At 47.8% G+C, this 21,417-nt stretch overlaps 1 protein-coding gene across 6 annotated transcripts in view; it reads left to right on the forward strand.

The window, feature by feature from the left end:
• The window catches only part of ELF4 (E74 like ETS transcription factor 4), a 43,813-nt gene that overhangs the window by 3,948 nt on the left and 18,448 nt on the right, over positions 1–21,417 (forward strand). Inside the window, exons 2-4 of one of the 6 annotated variants that reach the window (XM_045029285.1) lie at positions 8,898–8,989; positions 13,958–14,076; positions 15,866–16,052. The exons of 1 other annotated variant lie outside the window; for it this stretch is intronic. The gene's annotated coding sequence lies outside the window, so the exon portion shown is untranslated. Of the gene's footprint in view, positions 1–8,897; positions 8,990–13,957; positions 14,077–15,865; positions 16,230–21,417 lie in introns of all 6 variants that reach the window. 4 more of the 6 variants (XM_045029284.1, XM_045029283.1, XM_045029287.1 and 1 more) reach the window with 4 other exon arrangements.

Raw genomic sequence — 21,417 nt, forward strand, 5'->3', positions numbered from 1 at the left:
TGCGAGGTTGGCTGGCACTGCCCTCACAGCCGATCAGGTTTGTGCAGAGTAGCGGGGAGGGGGAAAAGAGGGAGGGCAAGGAGCTCCACACTGTGCTAATGTTAAATGCCACCAGGAGGCGCTCTCCACTCTGCTCCAATGCACTGGGCAGCTGGAGCAGGAACGGGTCAGGAACAATGGAAGGCAATGCCGTCTGCACGTCCCTAGAGTGAGCTGGGAATCCCCATGTGCCACATGCAGCCCCTGAGCCGGTCCTTCTGCAGGCTCCTTGGCTGCCGAAGCCACCTTTGGGCTGCCTCTGTTCTTGGGCAGTCGGGGCTTGCTCAGCCTCCGAGCGGCTCTACCTTGTGCTCAGTCTGGCCCGCGGTCCCTCAGAGTAGAAGGGGGCAATGTAGAGACCAGCTGCCAGGCACGCGCTTGCTGAGGAGTCCCTTATGCCTGGGCTCTCTTGAGTGGGAGGGTGAAACCTGCTACCTCAAAGGTCCCATTATGGTGCCAAAGCAGGCAGGGGCTTTAGGGTAGCAGGGTAGCAGGCTCACTGAATAGTCTATTGTGCACCCCTTGTAATTCTTCTGGAACCCTAATTGGAATTCTGTTAATCAGTGGTGGCTGGGCCCTCTGCCCCCTGGATGTTCTCTGAGTGTGTGAGAGAGTCACAGAGCACATGCCCAGACTGCCTGCATACAGTGCGTTTACTAACACCTTGACATGCCCCTGCCCCATATGGCCATGCACCAGTGTCCAGATACTCTCACACCTGTCACCGCGGGCAATCCTCCCTCCAGCTGCTGTGAAACTTGCCGGCTCTGGGGGTGCAGCCAGGCAGGCGAAGCCCCCAAGGTGGAGCCTGAGAGCAATAGAAATAGCTGGGCTGCTGATTTTCAGTGACAGCAGTACACGCAGCTCTGTGTTTAGGGGAAAATATCTCCCTTTGTGGGGCTCGCAGCCCAGATGCCGCAGCATTGTGCTAGGCCAGAAAGTCCCAAGGCAGAAGAGCTCAGCACCCGTGGGCAGCCAAGCTGAGCTCTTGTGAAAGTCTGGCTCCAAGTGACCATAAAGAGAAATGAAACCGACCATGCTCCTCTTCTACCACAAAATGCAAACCCGAAACCAGCCTCATCAGTGGGGAAAAACACGTGGCTGCCTGCTCTTTTTTAAAATAGCCTAGCTAGAACTGTGCTCAGAGCAAGGTTCTTCTGATAGCACACACTGGCTGCCCTCCTCTCCCCTGTCCCTTAGAGCCGGTCCTCCTCTACCTTTGTGCTGTCATTCACATCTTGGCTAAGGTTACCACATTTTCCAGATCAAAAACAGGGATGCTTTTGTGGCAACCTTAAGAATCCTCACAACCCTCACCTCAGCACCTTTTCTGCCTAAAGTGAGCTGCTCTGCAGGGCTCTGGCATTGGGTAATATAAACACATAGCACAGGCAGGAACACGCAATGTTTTTTTTTTAAAGTCCCAGCTCCTGGGTTCAGGTGAAACTAAGAATCTCAGCTTGCATTAGAAAGTCAGTTTCTAGTCCTGGTGATTGCAGAGAAAAGCTGGAAACTGTGACCCAAGAGCAGCCTGAAGCTCACATACCAGAAGGCAAAGAGAAATATGCAACATTTATTATTTCAAAGACAGGCTCATGAGTTTTTGGAGCCTGATTCTTGATGTTTGATCACTTGAGATTGGCGGCACGGCACAGAGTACACAGAATATATTAACCTCTGCCCCCAACTTCTCCTTGAAGAGAACCACACATGGCAGATGCCAGTCATGTGATGCAATGCACTCTTGACTGGCACTCAGAGAGATGGCGTGTCTGTATTGAACAGAACAGAGCAGAACCCCTAAGTTCCCAAGGTTTGTCTACGCTGGCCTTTTCTACCTCTGGTTAAGTGATTGCCAGTTAAGTTGAGGCAGGTAACATGTTGGTAAAGGCTAGTGTGGACACTGTTGATGTCTGCATGTTTCCCTAGGGCTCAGTCCTGGGACTGGAGACTTGATTCTTCCTTCTGAAACCTAAGAAATCAAATGCAAAGAACTGTGTTAAGGCAATATATACATATATTGGATCTTTGAAAAGAGCCAGTTTTCTAATGCTGGAAGCAAAATTGAGTGTGAGACGAAAAACATTTTCTATTAACTTTTTATTCAATTTTTTTTTAAAATATATATATATAAAAATCAAAGGTAAACTATACATAAACATCTCATAATATATTAACCATTTGCTAACTAACCTTAGCTATATTTGAAACAATTATATCTGTAATATGAAAGGTTAAAATATAAATCAGTTATTTGTATTGCACAATCACAAAATTTGTTTATAAAAATCCAGCTAATTAAAGAAAAAATATTAAATTAAGATTAAAAAATAGAAGCAACATTCAGAGGGAGATAGAACTGAGGGGAAAAGGAAGTGGACAGAGAGGAGGGTGAAGCGAAGGGGGTGGCGTGCATTCAATAGGGTCATTCAGATACTTCCAGGGAAGCATCCCATGTCTCTGAGAATTTTTCTTGGGTATTTCTGTTACGGTATATGATGCTTTCCATGGCGGCCCATCTTAGGTCTATGATCCAGTCCTCAACTGTTGGTTGCTTTTTTGATTTCTATTTTTGTAGTACACCTCTACCCTGATATAACGCTGTCCTTGGGAGCCAAAAAAATCTTACCGTGTTATAGGTGAAACCACATTATATCGAACTTGCTTTGATCTGCCGGAGCGCACAGCCCTGCCCCCCTGGAGCGCTGCTTTACTGCGTTATATCCGAATTCATGTTATATCAGGTCGCATTATATCAGGGTAGAGGTGTACTAGTCCTTTAGCAATTTTTAGCCAAAGTTTTTCAAATTTATTCAACTTCCCATTATCATCCATTAGATTAAAATAACAAGTTTAGCTTATAAGGCAATTTTATCTGATAGGAAAAAAACAACTGCAATTAATTTCTTCCCAAAGCATACAGATGCAGGAGCATTCCCAGAACATATGTGTTACATTAGCACCTGCTGAACCAGCACCAACATTTGTCTGGCTTAGTGGTGCCGGTATTGAACAGTCAGAGATGGGTGCAATGTAGCCTCCATATGATTTTGTGCTGGATTAATCTTAAACAGAGATCCAAGGAATAGGTCAGAGCATTGGCTAAAATTTGTTTCCATTGATTAGGAAAGAACAATTGGCCTCGTTGCTCGTCCCATTTCTTTTTTAGGGAATCTGTGTTTGCTGGCCAAGTGCATACATAGTGTTACCATAGGACTTGGCAATATGGACGATATTTGGAGAAATGAAAGCCATTCAGGTGGCTCAAGGGGTATCATAGGGATGGGGGTCAAACAAATGGGAGATTGCATGGATATATTGCCATTCCATCTTAGTCTCTAGATTGAACTTTTCCATTCATATTGTCAAAGGGAGGGAGGGAGGTATCATTTTCTATAAATTGGCTGATGGTAAAAAATCCCTTTCCTAATCCAATCTGGTTGAATGATGGGGTTGCCTGCTAGACAGAGTTTTGAGTTATCCCCCAATAGAGACCTTGCTGTGTAGAAGGGAGTGATCTTTAACTTCAGCAGACATCGTACACCACGTGTTTCTGGCTGCTGTAAACTGGTTGGTAATAGTTGCTCTTTAGGGAATCGGTCATAATCCTAGTGCAGTGCACTGGAAAGGGGTTAAGGAGTGACCAATTCAGCTTCCAGCTGGAGCCAGTCGGGGGCTCCACAGCACGAGGGAATGAGGTGCTGTGCTGCTTGGATAAGAATTATTGCCTGATGGTGAAGTGTAAAGTTGGGAAATCTGAACCCACCTGTATTAACAGGGAGCTGTAATCTGTGTAAGGAAATTCTGGGCTTGTTGCCAGCACCCCATAAAGAAGGGCCTGGACCTGGTGTTGATTTTGGTAAAATAAAAGGGAGGAATATGGCTATGGAGGCAGGTCAGAATCACAAGGATCCTGGGCAAGGCATTCATTGTAATGATGTTGGTTTGTCCCCAAAAGGGGAGATGCAGTACCTGCCACCTGCTGAAATCATTTGCTAACTGCATGATTAGCGGGGCTAGATTAACCTGGACTATGTTTTAATTTCCTTAGGGAACAGATGCCAAGATAGCTGATGTTTGTCTGTTGCCACCTAAATGTCCCTATAGGCGAGCCACTTCCAACTAAATCCAATGAGATCTTCATTACTTTCAACTTATCCCAAGTGATCTGGTAGCCAGAGAATTTTCCAGTTATCTATTGTTTTTAGGATATTTGGAATAGATTGATCCAGATGTCATCTGCATATAGAAGGATTTTTGTCTCCTGAGACCCTTATTTGATCCCTTGACATTCCCTAATTAGTACTGCAAGTGATTCCATCCATATCTGGTTCCCTGAAACAGATTGGGGGAGGGGGGATGCTATTTGTTTGGGTACAAGAGTTGGGATTGGAATATAACAGCTTTATCCAGGAAATAAAGAATTTCCCCAACTCAAATTTATCCAGGGTAAGCAACAGGTATTGCCACTTCACCCTGTCAAAGGCTTTCTCTGCATGGAGTGAAATGACTGGATGGGAATGTCTAGAATGCCGGTGGAATGCCATAATGTTAATCAACTGACGTTTGTTACCTAAACCAGGCCTTTTTAAAATAAATTCCACTTGATTGGGGTGAACCACATCATTCATTACTTTTTCAAGTCTCTTAGCCAATACAGGTATTTGTGAAAGCATTTTTGTATAGGTACTGATTAGAGAAATGGATCTGTAGCTATTACATTTTTCCACATCGTTACTCTCTTTAAGTAGTGCTAATTAGGGCTCCCCTCACAGAAGACAGCACCATAGCTTTATTTTTATGTATCTTTGTCCATATATAATAGCTTAGGAGCCAGCATTTCTTTGAGACTTTGATAGAATTCTGTTGGTAGGACACGAGGGCTGAGGGTCTTGCTCAGACTCATTTCCTCCATGGCCTTAATTATTTCCTCTGATTGCAAGGAAGGATTGTAGTCTGGCCTACTCCTCTTCTGAGGTTTGTGGGAGTATAACAGTTTTAACACAGGTATTCAGTTCTTCTGGGTCAGGTGATGAATCATTACAATAAAGAGCCTGGTAGAATTTCAAAAATTGATCACAATCAGTACTTTTTTTGATTGGTAGTAACCTGCCTTGGTGCTGATTTTGAGTCATACTATTTGTGACCTTTGACCTCTCACTTGTAATCTGTATATGAGAAAGCTCCTTGCTCTCTCCCCGGACTCCCAGTATGTTTGTGTGAGTCTAACAAGAGCAAATTCGGCTTGTGCTGAAGTCGATCTATTTCCTTGCTGCCGAAGGTGAATTGTTTAAGATTTCATTGGGTGGAGAAGTTTGCACATTCTAAATCCAGGGCTGGAGTTGTTTGGTTAGCCTGGCTAGCCCTCTTCCTGTCAGCTGAGTAGGCAGCGGTCCTGCCCCTAAGAAAAGCTGTTAGTGGGTGTGACAATCCAGACTAAGGAATACCTGTGTCACTCCTACCCTCTAACCTGGAGTGCCATTTACAATGCCTTGCTGCTGAAGCCTCCAACCTGGACTGCTCACAAACAGTCTCCAGCATGTAAGTCACTCCCAGCCATGTCTCTGTGTGTGCGGCAGCCAGACAGCCAAACCTTGGCTCTTATCAGCCTGGGTTATACTGCAGGGTGACCCCAACACATCCCCAGTCCCAGATCTTCCCCTCATAAATGTATGTCCTGTACTGCCCAGCCCTCTCCTGGACAGTACAAACACGTTAAGTCAATTATTCCTTTAAGGGAATAATATGCACACAACTTGTTACCCCAAATGGAGTTACCCAGACACTTCAGCTTGAACACACTGGATTAGACAAAACAGTAAAACAAATTTATTAACTACAAAGAGAGAGATTTCAAGTGAGTACAAGTAATGAGACATAAAAGCCAGAAATAAATCCATGATACGCCTATAAATCCATGGTACGCCCACATCTTGAAGACTGCGTGCAGCTGTGGTCGCCCCATCTCATAAAAAATATACTGGAATTGGAAAAGGTTCAGAAAAAGGCAACAAAAATTATTAGGGGTATGGAACAGCTTCTGTATGAGGCGAGATTAATAAAACTGGGACTGTTCAGCTTGGAAAAGAGATGACTAAGAGGGGATATGATTGAGGTCTACAAAATCATGACTGGCCTGGAGAAAGTAAATAAGGAAGTGTTATTTACTCCTTCTCATAACACAAGAACTACGGTCACCAAATGAAATTAATAGGCAGCAGGTTTAAAACAAACAAAAGGAAGTATTTCTTCACACAATGCACAGCCAACCTGTGGAACTCTTTGCCAGAGGATTTTGTGAAAGCCAAGACTATAACAGGGTTCAAAAGAGAACTAGATAAATTCATGGAGGATAGGTCCATCAATGGCTATTAGCCAGGATGGGCAGGGATGGTGTCTCTAGGCTCTGTTTGCCAGAAGCTGGGAATGAGCAACAGGGAATGGATCACTTGATGATTATCTGTTCTGTTCGTTCCCTCTGGGGCACCTGGGATTGGCCACTGTCGGAAGACAGGATACTGAGCTAGATGGACTTTTGGTCTGACCCAGTATGGCTGTTCTTATGGTCTTAAATGGTTACAAGAAAAATAAAAATAAAACACTTACTCATGCCTAACTTAACAAACTACATGAAATTCAAAGCAAAAGTTTCTCACCACATGCTTTCAACAGTCTTACTGACCAAACTCTGTAGGTCAGGACCCTTCCCCCAGAATCCAACAGCTGCTTCTTTTGTCCCTTCAGGTGCAGGGAATGGCAATAGGCGGGGAGAGAAAGAGGGGTGCCTTGGGGTGTTTGTCCCTCCTTTTTATAGTTTCAGTCCCCCTCTTGAAAAACATTTCCAGATGAGATCCAGGAGACAAAGAATGTATGTGGAAGGATGTTCCCTGCTGTTTCTTCTTCACCTGTTTGAGCTTCCTTTGTCTTCCCTTCCTGCTTGAAGACTCTGCTTACTGCATAAATGCAAATTAAGGCAAGCACACCTTCCTTTCTTTAGGGCAGACCTGTTTGCCGACTTGTGTTTGGGCAGGGCTGTGGGGTTTGGAACATGTGTTAATAACATCATGCAGGGAAATCTTATAACTTCACATACAATGTTGCCACATATGTTTTACCAGGACAATACATCCAGCAAATTATCAGTTTTCAAATGATACCTTACAAGGCATACTTTGTACAAAGATTATTACAATAGTGTGGAGGATGTGAATACAGGGGTGTTCCATCACACACAAATGTTTATCTTTCAAAAGAAAGGAGTTCAGTCTCCATCTTTTACAAGTCCAATTTGTCTTGGGAGTGGAAAAATTTAGTATAATTGGTGCATGATCAGAAACCATGATAGAGTTGATTTCATTATTAAGTACTGAGTCCACCAGATTCATAGAAATCAGGAAGAAATCTATTAATGAATATGTGGAATGTAGGAAAGAAAACCAGTAAAAGCCTTTGTTGCAGGGTTCTGCAACAGCTATACATTTTTAAACCCTAATTCTTGCATAATATATCTTGTATGTTTCTAGTATGGGATTGTGTATGCTAGAGTCTGCCTTACGTGTCTAAAAATGGTCCAACATCTTATTACAATCTCCTGCTATGATGAGTGATTCTAGTGGGATATTAACTAATTTGGCAAAAACTTGTTTTAAAGTATTTGGATCCTCTTTATTGGGTCCTTCTATATTAATCAGGGTATACACAGAGTCAGAGATCTTGGCTATTATCAGCAAAAATCTACCTTCTTCATCTTTATTTACATATAGAATTTGTACAGTGAGTCTTTTGTGAAACGATATTGCCACACCTTGGCTGCAGAGGAGAAATTGTTAAACACTGCTACCTCCATCCTCCCGCTCCTAAATTTCTCTGCCTTCCAGTCATTAAAGTGGATTTATTGGAGGGTGATAATATCTGCTTTCAGTGTCTTTAGGTGGGTGATAATGCTTTTTCTTTTTATCAGGTGATTCACCCCTTCGATGGTCCAGGAAACACAATTTATAATATTAGCCATAAGGAGTGTTTAGGTCAAATATTTATTTCTCAAGTGCCATTGTTAGCTCCATGTCTAGGCATGGTATATCTGGGTTCCCTCTCTCCATCCCAGGGACATGAGGGAGAGGGGATAAGGGCGAGGTAGGGAAGACCAGGAAAGGTAAAAGATTAGGTGTGATGTGGGAAACAGATAGGAAAAAGAAACAAAGTGGTCAAAACTGACCAAGAAGCACTAAAAATACATGATTCATGTCAAAATGTAAATAGGACCTAAGTCCAGGAGGTTTACCAAGGTTGGCCTTGTCACGCAAATGTGAGGGGAAATATTAGACAAAACAATATGAATTATAATTAGGAATTGTATAAAACAAATTTTAGATGCCCAAAAAGATCACAATTCTGCTATCACATAAAGCCTCTTCCATTAAAAAAAGTCCTCATTAAGAAAGAAAGTGAAAGCAAAAATAACAAATACAAATAAAATACAAGAAATGGAAAAATGAGGACTCTGATAGCAATGAGTACAAATCAGCAGTTAGGAAATGCAGACACTTGACAAAGAAAGCCAAAGGAATCAATGAAAAATCTACAACCAGTGGGTTGAAGGACAATAAGAAAGAATTTCTGGAATCCATCAGGAACAAAAGAAACCTAAGAAATGCTACAGAACTGGTACTGGACAAGGTCATTAAAATCGTCACTAATGGTGCAGAAAAGGCAGAAGAGTTCAATAAATAGTTCTGTCTATAGAAAGAAGCAAGATGATGTACACCTTACAGTGACAATGAAATACTTTCCATTCCAATTGCAACTAGGCAGGATGTTAAACAGCAACTACTGAATTTAAAACATTTTTTAATCTGCAGGATCAGATAACTTACACGCAAGAGTTTTAAAAGAATTGGCAAAGGAGCATCTGAGACATCGATAGTGATAGTTAACAATTCTTGGAATATTGGTAAGTGCCAGAGGACTGGAACAAAGTTAATGTCATGCCTGTATGTAAACAGGGTAAATGGGATGATCTGGGTAACTACAGATGAGTTAGCCTGACATTGATCCTGATCCATAAGTATCTAAATATAGAGGAGATCTCTGAAAGCAGAGGACTCTTTAATGTAGCAGACAAAGGCAGAATAAGATCCAGTGGCTGCAAACTGACGCTAGTCAGATTCAGACTAGAATGGGGCACAGCAAATGTTTAACAATAAGAGTAATCAACCACTGGAACAACTCATCTAAAGATGTGGTAGATCTTCCATCATTTGAAGTCTTGTCATCAAGCCTGAGTGTCTCTTTCTGAAAGCTCTGCTCTAGTTCAACCCAAAGTGAGGGGCTTGTTGCAGGAATCCCTTGGTGTACTTCTCTAGCCTGTGATAGACAAGTCTGACTAGATGATCATAATGGGCCCTTCTGGCCTTAAAATCTCTAGGTGAATTCCTGACCTTTTGGAAGTCCATGGGGGGTTTCCATTGACTTCAATGAGGCCAGGATCTCACACTATAAGATTTAAGGTTGTACAGCTGGGTGCTCAGAAATCAGGAGATTCCAAAGTTAAGGTTGAACACACAACCTTACTCTGTGTGCGCAGTATAGTACAGTCTGTAATTACAGGGGCACAGATTATTTTAGATGCACACTTTTCTACTGCCTTAGATGCACATCTCACATGTCTCAGGTACAGACAGTGGCAAAGTTAATTTGGGGATTGTCAATGTATGCTCTGAAATGGGAGGTTTCTCCCAGGCTGGGGAGGGGGTTTGACACCCAGGCTGGAAGAGCTGTTCCCAAAGCAGGGAGGATTCTTGGGGTGCGAGGGTGCCCCATGCAGAGATCTCACTGCTGTGTTACATCCAGGACTCAGTGGATGGAAGAGCCACATGTTTCTGTGAGAAACAGCCACGTGTCGTTCCCCCACCCCCCCAGCCCATCTACCACTGACAATCTGTAAAGTTACCATGGCCCTACGCATGCCGCATGTTCTGGGGTGAGATCTGCTGGGAGTTCTCCCAGCTGAGAGACAGTCTGGCCCCCCAAATGGGGATTTCATTGCACAGGCCCTCCTCTCCCACACAAGAAGTGGAGCTTGCACAACACATGCTGTGCAGGAGGAAAGGGCTGTGGCTGAGCCTCATTCTGAGCCTCTTCCTGCCTGGTCTGCACAGCCCTGTCTGAAAGCTCCCCAACAGGAACACAGTGCACCATCGTAAGGAGTTTGCCATTGTGTGTGTGGTCAGCAGGGCAGACGTCCCGCAGCTGAGGCATAGGTGAATGCTGTGAGCTGGAGGCCAGCCACAGAACTTCATACATGGTCATGCCCACCACTGACAGAAGCAATGGGTTGGCTTGGTGCTTGGATGCCTTAGGGCTACACTCAAACAGCTGCACAGCCCCTGGGACCCCTTCTGCAGCAGCGATGTAATGTCCTGCCAGGCACTTTGCATCCTGCCCCCCAAGGATGGTTCAGTCCCAAGGGTGGTCAGGGCAAGCCCCCAGAATCAGGGCTGGCTCCAGGCACCAGCATCCTAAGCAGGTGCTTGGGGCGGCAATCTGCAAGGGGCGGCAGTCCCTGTTGTTTTGCCCTCAAGCAGTGCGCCGAATTGCCACCGCGCACGGCGGGGGCAGTCCGTGTGCCGTTAGGGCAGCACGTGAGTTTCTGCGGCGGTGGCAATTCGGCAGCAATTCAGTGGCAGCTTCTATGTTCAGCTGTCCGCGGCAACGCAGCTTCTGTCTTCCGGTTGAAGACAGAAGCTGCCTCCGAATTGCCACCGCCGTGGAAACACGTGTGCTGCCCTAACGGCGGCAATTCGGCGTGCTGCTTGGGGTGCAGTAGAGCCGGCACTACCCAGAATCACTGAAATTAGAGCTGAAAAAGCCCTTGTCTAGGGAGACATCCAGCCCATTCTCCAGTGGCCAAGGCAGCATTGCTCTTCACGGTACATTTGCTAGTGTCTCTCGTGTAAACCATCTTTTAAACCCAGCCATGGAGCTTCCAGCCCTTCCCTCCATTAATGCATGTCCCTGACATGAGAGATGGGCTGGGGGCATGGATCTCCTGCATATAACAATGGTACATGTGAGGTTGTCTTGAAGGAGCTGCAAAGAACAATGGTCAGAGGTAGAGCCCTTCACAGGATGGGAGAATAGCCCCCTGCACCAGCCTAGGTCCCTGAATCAGGCCCCTGAATGGCTGACCTAGAAGTGAAAGGCTCTTACCCCATCTCTGAGCTGCCCCTGAGCCAGGCTGAGTTGAACTGGCCCTGTGGAGGTGAAAGGCCCAGCCCTCATCTCTTGTAGCACCCACTCCTCACAACATGTGTTTTAAATGCTTGATCCTAGACAAATGCAACTTGTTTCCATCCGCCTGGGAGAAAAGTAACCTGAGACCCAGCTATTCAGCAGGGCAGAAAAGGGGGGAACAGGAGTGGCAGGAGAGCTGGACACAAATCCATGGTGTGAGTGTGGGTGCCAAGGTAGATCACTGTGGTTCTAGGCTGCATGCTGAACACAGAGACTGCCTACCGTGGAGCAAGGTGGCCAGAGTCCCAGCTGGGGTGTCACTGCCCCTCTCAGAACCAGAAACCAACCCATGCGAATTAGTGGGAATGCAAGGGTGACAAACTCCTAGTTTCTCTGATCTGTGCAGAGAGACTAAGCAAATTCAACCTGGCTACCCAAAGGCTATCAACGCGGAGAAGAAAGCAATACAAGGCAATTGGGCAGTAGTGTTTCTAATAGACCCATCACTACAGTAAGTAGGTGCCAGAGTTAGAAGCAAGGAGACGAAATCAAGAAAATGAACATGCCACTGAATCTCAAGGGGAGGCTTCCTGCTTGGGAGAGTGGAACAGAAGCCCCACTGTTTTGGCTTTTTAAAACTGGAAACTATTCAGAGACAAATACTGTCAGTTAGGCAGGACAACTATTTCCCTCAGAAAAAATCGCAACACAATCCAAACATTCTATATAGGAAACCATTAGATTGTTGAAGTTAAAATTCCTATATCAGCATTAACTCTGCCCCTCCTCCCAACCACCGAAGAGCTAGGTATTCTGATGCTCAGTCACACAAAAGAATTGTCGTTCCTGCGGTGTGGCCTAGGCACATCTTTATTACAGCAGTGTCCCAAAGTAGTGCTCACTGATAATTTTTTCAGTCTGATTCTCTGATGGAAAAGACTCTTTGTAACACTTTGGCTAAAGGCACGGCAGGGAACAGCTGCAAGCCCCTCTCCTGGTCTCACACCACTGTTCTGCCACCAAGGCTAGATCCACAAAAGGATTTAGGGGCCTAATTGCCATGTTAGGTGCCTAAGTCCAAAATGTAGATCCTTACAATCCCTGCTCAGCTGCTGCTTTGCCCTAGAGGTGTGTAAATTCCCATGGCACCTACGTTTCTGTTGGTGGCTACCTAAATTCTGCTGCCACTGAGCTGCCCAGTGTCTAAGCCCTGGTGGGATCCTCAAACTAGAGGCTCCTCCACCTAGCTGGCTTGCAAGGCCCCAGACAGTAGTACGGAGGCGTCCTTGGAGCACACCTACAGAATCAGCCCCTGCACCAAGCCCCTCTGCAGGCCATGCTGGGATGTGAGAGACCCAGGTTCAAATTCCCAGTCTGCCTGAGTCAGAGCAGGGAGAGGAACTTAGGTCTCCTGTCTCCTAGGTGAGCCCCCTGCCCAATGGATTATTCGGGGGCAGGTCTCTCCCTGTTGAAGTTGTTCCATGGGGTATAGCACAGAGCAAGTGTCACTTCTGTGTTTCTAACCCCACCCATGAGCTCTGATTGACACAGCTCCCGAGGTGTGGGTCATGCAGAACTGCCGCCCCCTACTGGCAGCTTTCTAAAGAACATGAAGAAATGTTGCTGAGCGGGCTAAGGAATGGCACTGCCCTAGAAATGAGCTGCAGCCAGGTGCTGCACATGGGTCACGTGAGGTTTGGAAGAGACAATGGTTTTCACATGGATGGGACTAGTGGCTCCAGAAGTGCTGAGTGAGGCCCCTGCAGTTTGTTCCCAGCCATTTCCAGGCTTTGTGGTAGAGCCGTTCCCAGAAAGAGACACTGCCATTTTTCAAGCTCTAGAACTCGAAACCCAGCTTGTCAGTGAATGGCGCTTTCCCAAGGGACCCCCAGGACCTGCAGGCCCTGAAGTGTCCCAGGAGACCTGGTGAGAGCGGGCTTAGAATGGAAGTGTGGTAGAACCTGACCTGTGCAGTCCCTGCTCCCTGCTCAGGGCCCACAGAGCTTTGACTTCTATTAAATGGAGCCAAATGCCAAGCTTGGGCCCTACCAGTACAGCTGAGGCCTGTCTGGCAGGCCCTGCCATTGTCTCTCGGGTCTGCGTGTTGGGTGCCCTGGTGATTTCTGTTGCACGGGGTGCAGGCAGCAGAGTGCTGGGGGCAGTGCCAAGTTGCCCTAAACACTCTTACAGCAGAGACTTGGGGACTGCACTTACATTTCCAACAGGAGAGGAACACTGCAATGCCAGCCTACACTGCACAGCATCAGCTCTCCTCCCGGGCTCCTCTCAGCCATAGTGTTGGAGCTGTGGGGCACAGATCCCGCAAGGAAAAGTGAGCTGGAAAATCAGGAATCTATTAAAAATAAAGACAAATATCAATGGACAGTGGTGTGTGCAGGGGCCTCAGGGCTTCAGCAGGGGGCTCAAGGTGCGTGCACCACAAGGGCTGAACAGGGGTCAGTAGCGGTGTTTTTATGTAATACTGGTGTATAATGTGCAACAGGTGTGTGTGCAAGAGACTCCTAAGAGAAGCATGCGGGCATCATAGGGGGTGAGTGCTCCAGACAGCTGGGCCTGGGACTCTTTAGGCTTTGTGAATTTCCCAAGGGGACAAAGCTCAGCATGTCACAGCTGAAGGCCTCTGGAGGGAGCATGCTGTGAGTACTGGCTTACCTTGCTTACACAGGTGTGCTTGGTGTCATGATGTGGACTGGTTACAGACATTCCACCCCAGAGAGAGAAATAAAGACGTGTTCTCTTTAAGAAACTTGAATGGACTGCCTACTCTGGCTGTTCTCTGCTCAGGTATGACACACAGCGCCACAGTTAAACATACCCTTTCATCTTCCCCTTTAAGTTCTACATCCCCACCATTTTCAAAAATTTACACTCTCTCGCTGGCTTTGAAGTTCAGGAGGTATCAGTCTAAGTGTCTCTGAATCATACGGGTTTTCTAATGACAAGATCTGAACGAATAACAACTTGGTCCTCTGTCTGTCCATTAGTTGTAACGACTGGCTCTGGTCCATTTGGAATCTTTGAGTCTTCTTTTTCTTGTTCTGTACCCGCCATCAGTAGCGTTTGCTCTGTTGATGGTTCTTTAGGAGGAACAAACCGTAGATGTCAACAGTTTCTGTTGAACTCTTCACTGTTGGTCTCAATCACACATAATCTGAGTGATTATTTTTCTTTATGACAGCTGGACTTGTCCGTCTTTTTTCTCCTTCTAGTTTGACACGAACATGGTCACCAAGTTCTAGACTTGGCAGGTTGCTGAGTGACGTGTTGTAAAAGTGTTCAGAAACTCTTGTTGCCCTTTTAGCTGATGCGGCTACTCTCTTCATGTCTGGGCACTTTGCAGCTAGGGCTTTTTCCGAAGTCAGTGCCATAGTTCTGAGTTGTCGCCCCAGTAGAAGTTGTGCTGGACTATATTCAGTAGCTGATATCAGAAGAGCAAGGAATGGATCGTCCTGCAGTAGGATTTTCTTGGCAGTCTGTACAGCTCTCTCAGCCACTCCATTCACTTGCGGGTAATGTGGGCTGCTAGTAATACAATCAAAATGACATTTCATTTGGAATGACAAATTCTGCTGCAGTGAATTGTGCTCCATTGACTGTGACTAGTTGTTCTGGAATACTGAAGTGAGTAAAAGTACGCTTCAGTTTTTTGATACCATTGCAACACATTTTGTATTTCATGTGCATTATTTCTACATAGCTGGAAAAATAGTCCACTCTATGGTTCAGCATTGTCTCCGAACGTTATTTGTACTGGATCTAATTTCAGAAGTCCAATATCATCAAATATTGAAGAACTCCGTTGAGTTCTTCATCCTGGTTGCCATGCTGTGGCTGAGAAGGTTGTTGGTCTTTGATCCTTTGATCACATGCACTCAGAATGTAAAGCTTTCATCTTGTAAGTTGTTTCTGTGGTGAACTAGCCCATGCAGTTCAGAATATCTCCAGGGCTAGTCAGAGCTGTGTCAGGTGACTTCAGTTCTGGGAGGAGTTGAAGGTGATTGGAAGTCCATTCTCAGATGACTGTGACATGCGCTCCAGATTCAATTTTAAAGTCAATAAACTTGCCATGAATATTTAGTTTCACTCTCCAGGTAGGCTCTGTTCATCACACATGATAGAGCCCAGGAACAATATCTCCTTGACTGGCTGTAATATGAATCAACTCCCTGACTCCCTTAGTATGGGGAACAGCTGCAAAATGTCCATATTTTATGCATTTATGACATTTTGCACCTTTGGCTAGACATACATCTCTTGGGCTATGAATTTTCTCATACTTTGTGCATTTAGTCTGAAAGTCTTTGTAGTTAGCCTGGAATTTGTCCCTCCTTGCCTCAGGGGTTTTATGATAATGACTTCTAGCACTTCTAGCTGCTTGTGTTTGCTGCTTCTAAGCTAGTTTCTGGTTTGTCAAGTTTGTTTTGCTGCCACAAGTTCATAGTTTGCTTTGCTATTTGCATAGCTGTGTGTCTGTTTTTAATTGTAATGTCTGTTTTTAATTGTAACTTCTGTGACCAACTATCATCTGTAAAGCCAATAACCAATCTGTCTTTAATATTTTCTTATTTTACAGGCCCCAAATCACAGTTTTCAGCCAATGCATGTGAAGCTCTGATAAAAGATTCAAGAGATTCCCCAGTTGTGGAATTCTGTGGTGAAAACGTGCCCTTTTATAAACCACATTTCTCTGAGGCGCAAGGTGTGCATCAAACATAACCAGAACCCTTTCCCAGTCATCTTCGTGACTGTCTTTGGTAAAGGTAAATGCTCTGCCAGCTCCCCCGTAACATACTTTACTGAGCGTACCTGGATGTCTCCAGTGTTCTTGTGGAGTTTGGTTTCAATGTGAAATCTTGCAAAATGCTGCTTCCAGTCTGTCCATTGTGAAGGTCTGTCGAAGCTGAAGTTCCCTGAAGTTGAAGTTCTCTGGCATGTTGGTGAGCAGCCTTTGTTCTGCTTTCCTTCTGTTTCTGTTCTCTGGTAGTGGCTAGGCTGCCTTTACCTTTGATGCATGTCATGTATCAGATAGTGACTGGTTACAGAGCTTCCACCCCCGAGAGATACTTGAAGATGTACTCTCTTTAAGAGACTTTAATGCACTGCCAGCTAGGGCAGTTCTATGCTCACATAAGGTATACGATACACTTCCAGGTGTCCAAATAGTCTGGGGACACTGATTTTATTTGGCTAATTGGGAGTTCTGCTAATCAAGAGATCAGGAGCCACTCGGCCATAGGGTGGCCTTTCCCACATTCCTGGCTAGGAGTCTCTGCTCTACCCTGCTCATTCATTCCTGTGACAGCAGGACTGCAGAGGACTCCCTCCCTGCAGAGCCAGTGGCACCCGATCCCTGCCAGCACAAGGTGAAAGGGGAAGTTGTGCTTCTGGTGGGGCAGAGGAAAGACCCCTGGCCAGGACTCTGCTCTGCCCATCAGGACTGCAGGCTTCCCTGCACCTTGTATCTGCAGGGATCGGTGTCAGCCATCCTGCAGCAGTACAGGAAACCTCTGCAGCTCTGCTGTTACACAGCTCTGCTCACCCACTCCCATAACAGTGAGTGAGGGCTGCAGAGGGCTCCCTGTGCTGCTGGAGGAGCCATTCAGCAGCAGGGTGGTCTCCCCCTGGCTGGGGGCTTGTCCTTCTCCTCCTCCATACAGTTCTAGCTGGGGTCTCTGCTGTTACCTGAACCTCTGCATTAGCCAAATCCCTTCCTTGTTCCTTCCCCGCCATGAAATGCATGCTGCAGAGGACATGTATCATTCATGTGTCTCCCTTCCTTGCCCCCACCCCCCATGAGATCCACACTGCAGATAGGGCTGCCAACTTTCTAATTGCACAAAACTTGCCCCATCCTCTGCCCTGTCCCTTCTGAGGCCACACCCCCACTCACTCCAGCCCCCTCCCTCTGTCACTCACACTCTCCCATCCTCACTCACTTTCACTGGGCTGGGGCAGGGGGTTGGAGTGTGGGAGCGGGTGAGGGCTCCAGCTGGGGTGTGGGCTCGGGGTTGGGGCCAGAAATGAGGGGTTCAGGGTGCAGGAGGGGATGAGGGCTCCAGGCTGGGTCTCGGTTTGAAGGGTTGGGGGTGCAGAAGGGGGTTCTGGGCTGGGGCCAAGGGGTTTGGAGTAGGGGAGTGGGTTCAGGGCTGGGGCAGGGGGTTGGAGTATGGGAGAGGGTGTGGGGTGCAGGCTCTGGGAGGGAGTTTGGGTGTGCAAGGGGACTCAGGGCTGGGGCAGGGGGTTGGGGGGCAGGAAGGGGTGTGGGGTGCGGGGTCTGGGAGGGAGTTAGGGTGCGGGAGGGGGTTCTGACCTGGGGCGGGGGTTGGTATGCGGATGGGCATGTGGGGTCTGGGAGGGAGTTAGGGTGCGGGAGGGGGTACCGACCTCAGGCAGGAGGGTCAGGGTGCAGGTTGGAGTGTGGGGTCTGGGAGGGAGTTAGGGTGCAGGAGGGGGTTCCAACATGGTGCAGGGGATTCGGGGTGCAGACTCTGGTTGGGCGACGCTTACCTCAGGCAACTCCCTGCCTGTCCTGGCTCCGCACTGCTCCTGGAAGTGGACGGCATGTCTGGCCCCTAAGTGGAAGCGCCACCCCCGCAGGTCCCATTGGCTGCGGTTCCCGGACATGCCAGCTGCTGCCAGGAGCCGCCTCAGCCTCACTGCGCCGCCAACCAGACTTTTAGCGGTTCAGTTAGTGGTGCTGACTGGATCCGCCAGGGTCCCTTTTTGACCAGTCATTCTGATTGAAAACCGGACACCTGGCAACCCTAGCTGCAGAGGGTATGCTTTGCATGTCTCCCTTCCTTGCACCTCTCCTCTAGGGTTGCCAACTTTCTAATCCCACAAAACCGAACGCTCTTGCCCCACAGCCCTGCCCCGCCCCTTCTCTGAGGCCTTGTGCCCTCTCGCTCCATCCCCCTCCCTCTGTCGCTTGCTCTCACCCACCCTCACTCACTTTCACCGGGCTGGGGAAGAGGGTTGGGGTGCAGGATGGGGGGTGAGGGCTCTAGTTGGGGGTGAAGGCTCTGGGGTCAGGCAGGGGATGATGGGTTTGGGTACGTGAGAAGGCTCTGAGCTGTGGCAGGGGGTTGTGGTTGGCAGGTATGGGCTCTGGGCTGGGGGTGTGGGCTCCGAATGGGTCCAGAAATGAGGGGTTCAGGGTGTAGGAGAGGTCTCTGGACTGGGGCCGAGGGGTTTGGAGTGCGGGAGGGCTCCAGCTTGGGGTGTGGACTCTAGGGTGGGGCCGGGTATGAGGGGTTTGGAGTGAAGGAGGGGGCTCCAGACTCGGGCAGGGGGTGAGGGCTCTGGCTGGGGGGGCTCTGGGGTGGAGCTGGTTATGAGGGGTTTGGGGTGCAGGAGGGGGCAAGAGAGGGAATTGGGGTGTGAGAGAGGATTCGGGGTGCAGGGTCCCAGGGGCACTTACCACATCTCCAGGGAAGCAGCCGCCAGGTCCCTGCAGCCCCTAGAAGCATGGGTGGCCAGGGAGGCTCTGCGTGCTGCCCCCACCCCAAGTGCTGGCTCTGCAGCTCTCGTTGGCCAGGAACAGTGACCAATGGGAGCTGCGAGGGTGGCCAGGGAGGCTCCGCGCATTGCCCTTGCACCCGCAGGCACCGCCCCCGCAGCTCCCATTGGTTGTGGTTCCCGGCCAATGGGAGCTGTGGATCCAGCCCTCAGGGCGGGGGCAGCACACAGGGCCACCCTAGCTGACCATGTGTCTAGGGGGTGCAGGGGGCGCGTATTGCTGCCTTGCATGCTGCAGGACAGACGGGATTTGGATAACACAAAGGTCCTAAGAAGAGGGTTTCAAATACATGGCACTATACCGTATCAAGCACAGTGCTACCTAGTGGCTAACCATTCTAATAGTTCAACATTCCATTCCACTCGAGGCCCAGCGCCCAGCCCTCAGATGCTGTGCCTGCTTTGCAGCTGGCATGATTGTGCTGATGTGTAAAGCCTCGCCCTCGGCACTTGGCAGAGGTGCACAAAACTGCTTTTTTCTACTCTATGGAGTCCAGATGCATTTTGCCATTTGTCCTGCTGTGTTGTGTTTGTCAGGGATTCGCCTCAGAGCTGCAGCAGGGGGTAGGGTCTGCCCCCAGTCGCCTCCTTTTGCATGAGATGGTTGTTAGCTCAGCTGTCCCCTCCAGCTTTGAGCTGTCTCTGCAGGAGGCTGTGAGGTGACACGTTTGCTGGATTTTGGTTTCAGTTTCCTATTGAATCTATTTTGAGGCTGACGTTTCTATTTGTGCCTGGGAGCAGAGAGTACAAACATGCAAATGCAGAACACAAAGAACTCTGCTCAGCCACCACAGTCTGGGCAGCCTCCCCTAGCACAACCCCCCCGCACACTGCAGGCCTGCCGGCAATGCAATAGCGCACAACCTTGACTGCATGGAACAGACATGGGAATAGCTGCACTCAGCAGCTTTATTGAATCTATGCACTTAGGAACAAGGCTCCCTGGTCTCATTGCCAAGAGATACTAATACCGTGCTCTGACACAGCACTTTTCATCTGTAGACCTCAAAGCGATTTACAAAGCAGGTCTACAATAAATTTGTTAGTCTCTAAGGTGCCACAAGTACTCCTATTCTTAAAGCAGGTCAGCATCCTTATCCCCATTTTACAGATGGGGAAACTGAGGCACAGAGGGGTGCAGTAACATGCCCAAGATCACCTAACAGGCTGGTGGTAGAGCTGGTACTAGAACTCAGCCATCCCGTGTACTTGTTTGGTGCCTTCTCCACTAGGCCACACTGCTTCCCTTGTGTTATAGCAGGGTGCCGGCTGGGCTGTTGCTAAGGCTAAGCATGACTTCCTGTTTAAAGATGGGCTCTACGTGCTCTAAAATCCACATGCTGACTTAGATTGGCTTGAAATTTGTTATGCCTCATGCTGGGGGGCAGATTAAGATCCACATTTGGGTTTATTTGAACAAAAGGTTCCTGTGTTATAGCCCCTCCAAAACCAGCATTTTACAAAATCATCTTGTTCTTCTACCATTTTTGCGCACCCCTGGGGCTCAAACAAGGGCTCAGCTCTTCCCCAAATTGATCTTGGTCACAAGGATTTCTCTCTGTTTGGACATGACACCCACTGCCCCTTTGGGGAAGCAATAGAGAAAGTAAAATTTGTCCCCTGAGGTGCCAAACTGCTGCACCTACAAGTGGAATGCACCTGTGGGCATTGAACTGAGAGGCACCCACACGTGTTTGAGCCCTGGCCTTGGCAGCTCTCAGGGAACGGGTGTGGGGCACCTTGCTCTCTGCCTGCACTCTGCAGGGGGCCTAGGGGGAGCCTGGCCCCGAGATGAAAATGTCTGGTTTAAGAGCGCAGAATGTGCTGCAATTCACCTGCAGACTCTGCAGTAGAGTCAAGGAAATTAGCACTGATTAATAGAGGGAAGACGAATGACTCTAGTAAGCAGTTAGGGTAAAGAAATCCATGTTTCCTGAATATTGGGATTGGTTTTGTAATGCACTGCCTCCGGCATGAGCTGCTCAGAACACATTCCAATTCTTATCACCCTATTTCATAGAATCATAGAATATTAGGGTTGAAAGAGACCTCAGGAGGTCATCTAGTCCAATCTCCAGCTCAAAGCAGGACCAACACCAACTAAATCATCCCAGCCAGGGCTTTGTCAAGCCAGGCCTTAAAAACCTCTAAGGATGGAGATTCCACCACTTCCCTAGGTAACCCATTCCAGTGCTTCACCACCCTCCTAGTGAAATAGTGTTTCCTAATATCCAACCTAGACCTCCACCACTGCAAGTTGAGGCCATTACTCCTTGTTCTGTCATCTGCCACCACTGAGAACAGACTAGCTCCATCCTCTTTGGAACCCCCCTTCAGGTAGTTGAAGGCTGCTGTCAAATCCCCCCTCACTCTTCTCTTCTGCAGATTAAACAACCCCAGTTCCCTCAGCCTCTCCTCGTAAATCATGTGCCCCAGCCCCCTAATAATGCCCGTTGTCCTCCACTAGACTCTCTCCAATTTGTCCACATCCCTTCTGTAGTGGGGGGGACCAAAACTGGATGCAATACTCCAGGCGTGGCCTCACCAGTGCCGAATAGAAGGGAATAATCACTTCCCTCAATCTGCTGGCAATGCTCCTACTAATAC

The sequence above is a fragment of the Mauremys mutica genome, chromosome 9 (assembly GCF_020497125.1).
Source record: "Mauremys mutica isolate MM-2020 ecotype Southern chromosome 9, ASM2049712v1, whole genome shotgun sequence".
Lineage (NCBI taxonomy): Eukaryota > Metazoa > Chordata > Testudines > Geoemydidae > Mauremys > Mauremys mutica.